Genomic DNA, 10,000 nt, shown 5'->3' with positions numbered 1-10,000 from the left:
AATTTACCAGAGAAAGGGATGAATGATTGAGAATACTGGTTAACTCTTGCGTTAGAGAGGTGGACAGAATAGGGGTGAAAGAAAGAAGAAAGTCTTGTGCAGCGAGGCTGCGGGAGGAGTGGAGGCATGCAGTTAGCAAGATCAGAAGAGCAGTTAGCATGAAAATAGCGGTAGAAGACAGCTAGATATGCAACATTGCGGCAGTGAGAGAGAGGCTGAAGACAGTCAGTTAGAGGAGAGGAGTTGATAAGACGAAAAGCTTATGATTCCCCCCTGTCTAGAAGAGCAGTATGAGTGGAACCCCCGCCCAGACATGTGAAGCATACTCCATACATGGACGGATAAGGCCCTTGTACAGAGTTAGCAGCTGGGTGGGTGAGAAAAATTGGCGGAGATGTCTCAGAACACCTAAGTTCATAGAAGCTGTTTTAACTAGAGATGAGATGTGAAGTTTCCAGTTCAGATTATAAGTAAAGGACAGACTGAGGATGTTCAGTGTAGAAGAGGGGGACAGTTGAGTGTCATTGAAGAAGAGGGGATAGTTGTCTGGAAGGTTGTGTCGAGTTGACAGATGGAGGAATTGAGTTTTTGAGGCATTGAACAATACCAAGTTTGCTCTGCCCCAATTAGAAATTTTAGAAAGATCAGAAGTCAAGTGTTCTGTGGCTTCCCTGCATGATATGTTTACCTCATGAAGGGTTGGACGTCTATGAAAAGACGTGGAAAAGTGCAGGGTGGTATCATCAGCGTAGGAGTGGATAGGACAAGAAGTTTGGTTTAGAAGATCATTAATGAATAATAAGAAGAGAGTGGGTGACAGGACAGAACTCTGAGGAACACCACTGTTAATAGATTTAGGAGAAGAACAGTGACCGTCTACCACAGCAGCAATAGAACGGTCAGAAAGGAAACTTGAGATGAAGTTACAGAGAGAAGGATGGAAACCATAGGAGGGTAGTTTGGAAATCAAAGCTTTCTGCCAGACTCTATCAAAAGCTTTTGATATGTCCAAGGCAACAGCAAAAGTTTCACCAAAATCTCTAAAAGAGGATGACCAAGACTCAGTAAGGAAAGCCAGAAGATCACCAGTAGAGCGGCCTTGACGGAACCCATACTGACGATCAGATAGAAGGTTGTGAAGTGATAGATGTATAAGAATCTTCCTGTTGAGGATAGATTAAAAAACTTTAGATAGGCAGGAAATTAAAGCAATAGGACAGTAGTTTGAGGGATTAGAACGGTCACCCTTTTTAGGAACAGGTTAAATGTAGGCAAACTTCCAGCAAGAAGGAAAGGTAGATGTTGACAGACAAGGCTGAAAGAGTTTGACTAGGCAAGATGCAAGTACGGAGGCACAGTTTCGGAGAACAATAGGTGGGACCCCATCAGGTCCATAAGCCTTCTGAGGGTTTAGGCCAGCGAGGGCATGGAAAACATCATTGCGAAGAATTTTAATAGGTGGCATGAAGTAGTCAGAGAGCGTGGAGGAGAGGGAGGAACAAGCCCAGAATCGTCCAAGGTAGAGTTTTTAGCAAAGGTTTGAGCGAAGAGTTCAGCTTTAGAAATAGATGTGATAGTAGTGGTGCCATCTGGTTGAAATAGAGGAGGGAAAGAAGAAGAAGCAAAGTTATTGGAGATATTTTTGGCTAGATGCCAGAAATCACGAGGGGAGTTAGATCTTGAAAGGTTTTGACATTTTCTGTTAATGAAGGAGTTTTTGGCTAGTTGGAGAACAGACTTGGCATGGTTCCAGACAGAAATATAAACTGCATGAGATTCTGGTGATGGAAGGATTAAGTACCTTTTGTGGGCCACCTCTCTATCATGTTTAGCACGAGAACAAGCTTTGCTAAACCAAGGTTTAGAAGGTTTAGGATGAGAAAAAAAGTGAGGAATGTACGCCTCCATGCCAGACACTATCACCTCTGTTATGTGCTCAGCACCCAAAGACGGGTCTGACACGAAAGCAGTAGTCATTCCAAGGAAAATCAGCAAAATACCTCCTCAGGTCCTCCCAACTAGCAGAGGCAAAACGCCGGAGGCACCTTCGCTTAGGGGGATCCTGAGGAGGGATTGGAACGATAGGACAAGATAAAGATATGAGATTGTGATTGGAGGAGCCCAACAGAGAAGAAAGGGTGACAGCATAAGCAGAAGGATTAGAGATCAGGAAAAGGTCAAGAATGTTGGGCGTATCTCCAAGACGGTCAGGAATACGAGTAGGGTGTTGCACCAATTGCTCTAGGTCATGGAGGATAGCAAAGTTGTAGGTTAGTTCACCAGGATGGTCAGTGAAGGGAGAGGAAAGCCAAAGCTGGTGGTGAACATTGAAGTCTCCAAGAATGGAGATCTCTGCAAAAGGGAAGAGGGTCAGAATGTGCTCCACTTTGGAAGTATTATTATTATTATTATTATTATTATTATTATTATTATTATTATTATTATGTTCAAAATATGTATTTAATATTTTTTTTTATTTTCAGAAGTGATGGAAGGAAGAAAGAGAGAGAGAAGACAAAGAAGGAAGAGGGACATAAGAGAAGAACGAAGACAATAGGAGAAGAGGAAGAAAAAAGAAGAAATGAGAGAAAGAAGATAGAGGAGAGAGAAAGATAAAGAAGAAATAAAGGAGAATAGGATGGAAAGAAAAGAAATGAGAGTAATAGATTCTCTCTCTCTCTCTCTCTCTCTCTCTCTCTCTCTCTCTCTCTCTCTCTCTCTCTCTCTCTCTCTCTCTCTCTCTCTCTCTCTCTCTCATGCCTAGTAGAAGAACCTGGTGAGTCCCCGTCAGAAACTTGAAAACATTTTCTGTTCCAGCGAGAGCTCACGAAAGACTTCCAAGCACGTGCGAGTGACTGGATGGTCTGGGAAGTACTCACCCTGGAAACACAGTGAGGGATTAATAAAAGGAAGGATATTGGCAATTGTGTGTTAATTCATATTGCTGTGGTGTGTGCAGGGAAGGACTGGGTAAATATAGGCAGCAGAAGAGGTGAGGAGTGTATGTGAACTGAAGGCAGGAAGTGAAAGACTGGATATTAGATAGAAGAGTGATAGAGGCAAAAAAGGACTAGATATATAGAACATAAGAACATAAGAAATAAGGGAAGTTGCAAGAAGCGACCAGGCTTACACGTGGCAGTCCCTGTATGAAACACACCTACCTATTTCCATCTGCTATCCCCATCCATAAAACTTGTCTAATCTTCTCTTAAAGCTCTCTAGTGTCCTAGCACTAACTACATGATTACTGAGTCCGTTCCACTCATCTACCACTCTATTTGAGAACCAATTTTTTCCTATCTCCTTCCTAAACCTAAATTTTTCAAGCTTGAACCCGTTATTTCTTGTTCTACCCTGGTTGCTGATCCTAAGAATTTTGCTTACATCTCCCTTGTTATAACCCTAATACCACTTAAAGACTTCTATCAGGTCCCCTCTTAACCTACGTTTCTCTAATGAAAGTAAATTTAACAGCTTCAACCTCGCCTCGTAAGGAATACTCCTCATCCCCTGTATCCTTTTAGTCATTCTCCTCTGTACTGATTCTAATAGACCTAATATAGACACAGGGAAGGACTGGATAAATATTAGAGGAAGTGACAGAAGCAAAGAGTGTACATTAATAAGGAAAAAATAAGTAAAATCAATGATATACAGGTGAAAACACATACAAACGACCCTAAAACACACACAGCCACCCTGAAAACACTGCCAAACACCCAAAAACACACCTAAAAACACACACACCCAAACACATCCCAGTCCCACCTTAACTAACTTAATCTTATATTCAGCATTCTTTTCCAACTCAGTCCAGAAATAATTTTCATTGCCGGTGACCAAATCCATAAGTTCCATTGGCTGGAAAAGTTTGAGCACAATACCGTCCCACACCCTGCAGAAGTCATCATGAAATGCCCTGTACTGCTTGTCAATGCTTGTGTTCAGCCTGTAGTCCACCAGCAGGTCCACTTACTCCTGCCTGTAGAAGAGAGACCCAATCAGATGCCAGTTCCTAGATACAAAAAGGGGGCATTTAATTTGAAGGGTGTGTTGAAAGCTCCCTCCTGCAAGAGTTCAAGTCATAGGAAAGAGGGAATACAAAACAGCCAGGAAGTTCCAGGGTTCGTCAGAGACATGGATAAATGACTGAAAATACTGGGTAACGCTTGCTAACTGAATTTTACACAAAAGTTGGTCGGCTGGAAAAAAAAAAAATCTTCGTCATTTGCGTGCTATCAAACCAAGTAATAGAATATAAGGAACAATTTTAGCCACCATCATCAAGCAGAGAGCAAGAAAAATGGCAAAATTAGGTAAATACTGTGTACATTATTTCGGGTCTGGGATGTATCACCACCCTGGGACGAATACTTTTTTTTTTCCCTCTCTATATGACCTTACTGTATCCATTCAAGTTATACAGTTAACATACCCGTATATAAATTCTGGTACACATGAAAGCAACAACCATGTTTTGATGCCAAATGTTAGCACTGGTAAAAACTGTTGATATTGTGCGTCTCGACGTTTTCCCTAAGGTGCCGCTGGTCTGTTTACATCCTGTCCCCCAATGTCTTCCCTGAGTTGTCCGCTTTCTTCTCTGGAAATACAACCCTTCCTTTCACACCTTGGTTCTTTCCTGACATGTTTGTACAACCACAACACATGTACAGACTAGGGTTTTACAGCACCATTACAAAGTGGTATCTGTCGCCTCAGGTTTGTTGGGTGTTTTGGAGAAACCGGCATGTCTGATATCGCTCAGTGTTCCTTTCATCACCGCGCGGTTTAGGCTGTCACAATATCCTGTCAGTACAAATAATACTTGCTCGACTCTCTTAGGGGGTAAATTCGCAGTTTCAACCAATGCTTCTATCCTCTTTACCTTTCAAGCCAGGAAGCTCAGGAACCTGGTGGGATTATCATTTTTTTTTTTTTTTTGTGTGTGTGTGTGTGGGGAAAGCCGAAACGAGACATTTTTGACATTCCAGAAAAAGTTTCAGGATGACAAGCAGCATATTTCGAAAACGGGATTTTTCTACATTATCTTAACCCAACGTAACCAATCTAACCTAACCGGGGAGAGCTTCGTCTCTCTTGGACTCTCCCTTAAGGTCACTAACCTAACCTCCTAACCCACACACAAGGTAAACTGACGTAAACGTAACATTTTGCCACCTCCTACATTGTCAGTCATCACTACATACCAGTAGTAATTACTTAACGAAAAATACCGGAAGAATTTGAGGGAACTTACGGTAAACTGCCACTTCATATATTGACAGCCAGCACACGTCTCTCTTCCGTGTCCATGGTGAAAGTGACGCACCACAGACAGTCCCGGGTGCTCCTTCCTCCTCTAAACACACGTGCCTACATGTGATTGGCTGTCAAATTTCCGTGTGACCTGTTTCGCAGCAGGTAACTCCACGTCATCACAAGTCTTAACACGTGTGTCAACGTCACGTCACCATCGCGCACGCGCACTGTTGATGACAAACATACGAACACACTCACCATCCTACGAGACGACTGCTGGCGGACCTGAGCTAGAATTGACTTGATCTTTGACATTCTCATCTGAAGTTGTTATTAATTTCCGACAGGGTAAAATAAGGCTAGAAATGCTCCAAACAGTGAGATGTAGACCCTGCCAGGGGCTATACTTACGTGAGGTGTATTGGTTGAAACTGCAATAATGCCTTTTTTGGGATTTGCTAGATAAAACATGAGTCACTGTAGAAACCAGTGGAAAATATTTCAAACTAATTATTTGGCAGAAGACTAGAAATAGATATGAAAACACTGAGAGCCTTGTTGCGAGTATTTAGCTTATAATAACTGTTGTGTAGAATGTGCATCACCAGATTCCGTGGACACTGTTACCATAAACACTTAGGATCAATGTTTTGTAGCATTTAAGTACAGTGCATCAAGATGTATCACGAGAGACGGTTTTAGAGTGTGCTTCTCCAGATAACTGTGGGAGCGTTGACCAGCCCCTGCATTAACACAGCCGGCGATCACCGCATCCATCCACCCACTCACCCTTCCACCTAACCATTCACTCACCCATCCACCTATCCATCAGCACAACATTTCACCCACACACAGAGCAATTAATCCACCCAACTAGCTATCTACCCAATCCACCCTTCCATACACCCACCTACTCCCACATCCGTCCTTCAGCCGAAATAATAATAGTGCTATGCCACCGACAGCAATTACTACTACTACCACTGCTGCTACTACTACTACTACTACTACTACTACTACTACTACTACTACTACTACTACTACACTCCCTTTCACACTTCCATTTCTCATTTCTTCCTCTTCCTTCTACTACAATCAACGCATTTCAGTCTGAAAACATGTAAATTCCTGGAAAACCCTGGAAACTGAGGGAAATATTGACAAGGAGACACGGGGAGGCAGGAGGGAAGGTCTCCGTCTGGGTTTGATGACGTCCATGAGTTCAAGGCGGGTGCTGTGAACGGGCCTGTATCCTTCAATTTACTTAAGGCATTTTGGAGGTTATTTATCTTATTTTCGTGGTTGATTCTGGCTTTCCTTTACGTATAAGCGTGTATGTATAAGCCTGGGAACTTTATTGAAGACAAAGTCTTCTGCACTTCTTCAAGTGCTTCCTTGGTGTCTTCATTCCCAAATCTTTTCACAAGAATGACTAAACTTTCTGCCACGTGGGAAGAGTCAGGAGATGTTTGTGGAGAAGCCTGTCAAGGAGAAGGAGCCTGCGCTGGAGGGTGACACTCTCTGCTCTTCGCACATCGTGGGTATTACTCCCCTCGTATCTTCTTTTTCAGTTGCAGGAATTCCCTGTTGCAGCTCTGCAAAAAAAGCTCCCATCGGGGAGATTTTCTCGTCCTAGTGTCACTCCTGCCAGCCACGTTCTATTTCCTGCAGAGTGGCAACACCTGCGGCACAGCTGACATGCTGTGCTCTGCAGCTGCAGCTTGGTGCTTTCAAGGTACTCCATTTTCCCCCACAGTGCATGTGCATATGCCATCTGTGAGGTCAACAGAATGACCTTGCCCTGGTGTTGATTGGCTCTGCATCTCGTACACAGCACCGCCTACAGGTGTCACCAGTGCAGCAAGGATGGTGCTGAAAGTAGCCACAGTCTTCATGCGCCGCCTCCCCAGTGCCACTTCTATCAGCCTGTTCTACACAATATTCACCAAGTCACGCACGCAACACACCACTATACGCTCCCACCCAAATTCTGTCATGACCGCCATGTGTGTTTGCTTATTTAATCTTTCGTTTCATTCTCTCTCTCTCTCTCTCTCTCTCTCTCTCTCTCTCTCTCTCTCTCTCTCTCTCTCTCTCTCTCCTCTCTCTCTCCTCTCTCTCTCTCTCTCTCTCTCGGCAACAATTATTGCAAGGGACCGTGTTTCTCAAACAATTCAGCGCCTTATCGTGACTACTTACGACAAGCTGTAGTGGAAATGATTGGGATTATCGAGAGAGTTTCCACGATTAAAGCGATAATTTAAACGAGGACCAATCAGAGAAACACCAATGGAAACAGGACTAATAATCTAATATGGGTTTTGAAATATAATTCAGGTGAGAGCCCGGGCACTGTAAAGTCTGCGTTTTCTTGAATGTAACAGAATCGGGAATATTTCAGAACTTGAGAAATATAAGTACTTGGTATCACGCAGGCATCCTGGCAGCTCGCGGTGGATTACCACAACTCATCTAGTGCCCACGCCAACCATCACCACGCCGGACGCAGCTCTTCACACTCAGCAGACCCACTGCCCTCGTGCATCACGCTGAGGTCATCCCCGCCTGGATGAAAGGTATAGTCATATTCACTAATCAAATAACATGACGTACTTCTTCTTTCGCCGTTTCCCTAAATGTGCCATGTACGAGTCTCCTCCAGTTGTTTATGTCCCTTGCATCTTTCTCTGTGACTCCCTTCCTTTGCAGTTCTATCTCTCTCTCTCTCTCTCTCTCTCTCTCTCTCTCTCTCTCTCTCTCTCTCTCTCTCTCTCTCTCTCTCTCTCTGATAGTATGTATGCAAGTTCATTTTCCTTCCTTATTATTGTTTATCATTTGTTTATTTACTCATTGATACATACGCTTCTTGTCTTTCTCCTGCTTGAGGGCCTTTGTTTGGCGTCCTCTGGCAAGCCATGAGTCACTGTTCCGTATTCAGAACCGCTCTGCTCTCTCACACAATTATTTTCCAACGCCATAGAGATGACTAGCCGGGTTCTAAAAAAATGTCACCTTTCAGTAATGTAGAAATGTTAATCTGTCAATACAATCATAAAAAAAAAAAAAAAATCTTCAAAAACCCGTGGAGGCTTATGAAGGCTTCAGCGTGACAGGGTTCAGTCCAGATGGTTTCCTTCCACCTAAGACTTGAACCTCTGACACTTTAGCTTCACATCCTTTCGGTGACTCTTACTGTCCTGCTGTAGTGGAGCTGACCGGCCTTTCCACAGTGCTTATCATGATTCATGCGATAGTTGAACAAAGGATTCTGCACCGCCAATAGAAGCACCCATGAGAACACAACTAACCATGTCTGTCGTCCGCGTTATGACTAGCTGGCTGGTCACAGTAAAAATGGAGCAGCGGTGGAATAATTGGTTAACTTTGGTTAGGTTCGGGTAGGTTAGATTCGGTAAGGTTAGTTTAGGCTGGGCTCCCTTGGGTTAGGTTCGGTTAAGGTGGGTTCTGTTCGGTTATATTAGATCGGGGTCTGTTCTGCTCGGATAGGTTCGGTTAGGTTTGGATTCTCGTCAGGATTACTTTCAAAGGCCACAAAGAGGATGAGTCGGGTTCTCACGAAATGTTCTCCTCACTAGAACCATGAAAACGCTGGAAAGCCGCGATGACGTCCAGTAAAGACTGTCAGATGCACCTGAGGTAACACTCCCAAACATTTGAGAATATGGACCAATGATGGCTGATATCATTTCGCGGGACTGGCTGCGGCTCGGTGTGTACAGCGCATAAGGCACGCATTCAGAGGCGCTCTTCTCTCTCACCACCACTGTTTTCCAAAGGCCACAGAAACTATTAGCTGGGTTCCCAAGAATGTTTCTCTTGTTAATAATGTAGAGATCTTGTTAATCTGTAACTAGAACATTATATATATATATATATATATATATATATATATATATATATATAATATATATATATATATATATATATATATATATATATATATATATATATATATATATATATATATATATATATATATATATATATATTATAATTTAAAAAAACATGATGAAAAACCTGTATAACTTCATCTAGATTCTAGAGCCTTTTGAAATTAGTGAGGTGCGGCGCAAACATGTTTCAGAATACGGTCCATTGCCTCAAGGGTTCGATCCTTGGCAAGCCTCTGTAAAGATCTATATATGTTACCTTTTACGGCAGGCTGCAGGTAAGATTCTCAGTGTTTAGAAACGCGAGACGTCATCGCATGATACGTAGAACATAAACACATAAAATGTAGGAAGCTGCAGGAAGCCATCAGGCTTCCTTTATAGTGAAGCAGCTTGCGACAGTACGTACTGCCTGACTCTTGGAAAGTGTATCATGATAACCTTCCGTCCTCTATCCGTACTCCACAGAAAACATAAGGAGGTGAACTTTGAGATCGTTCCAAGCGTGGTTTCTTCTATGGCCAGAAAAAAAGAACACTATCATGAACCACGAACAATTTATTTGATCGACGCTTATTAACCTCCTTCTCCCTGCACGAGCATCAGATGACAGGCTGAGAAGTGTTAATCTGTTAACTCTTTAATAGTTGATGAAGGGAATTCTTGTCGTAGAAGAAACCACGGTTAGAGAGATCCCAATTTCCACCTCTTACAGTTAGTTTTCCGCATTGCATCTGGCACACACACTCTAATATAGCAGAAATCACACAGCAAACATGAGCAGGTACTGTAAGTCTTTAGGAAATTATTATTATTATAAGCTC

General features: G+C 42.8%; 1 long non-coding RNA gene across 1 annotated transcript in view; it reads right to left on the bottom strand.

Annotated features, from left to right (window-relative positions):
- Positions 1-2,755: 2,755 nt before the first annotated feature.
- Positions 2,756-10,000, bottom strand: part of LOC135098332 (uncharacterized) — a 25,944-nt gene continuing 18,699 nt past the window's right edge. The window contains exons 3-4 of the long non-coding RNA XR_010266828.1: positions 3,772-3,985; positions 2,756-2,880 (exon numbers count right to left, since the gene is read on the bottom strand). This is a non-coding gene — a long non-coding RNA (uncharacterized LOC135098332). The remainder of the gene's footprint in view (positions 2,881-3,771; positions 3,986-10,000) is intronic.

This window comes from Scylla paramamosain, unplaced genomic scaffold (assembly GCF_035594125.1).
Source record: "Scylla paramamosain isolate STU-SP2022 unplaced genomic scaffold, ASM3559412v1 Contig56, whole genome shotgun sequence".
NCBI lineage: Eukaryota > Metazoa > Arthropoda > Malacostraca > Decapoda > Portunidae > Scylla > Scylla paramamosain.
This window is presented reverse-complemented; position numbering and strand designations above follow the sequence as displayed.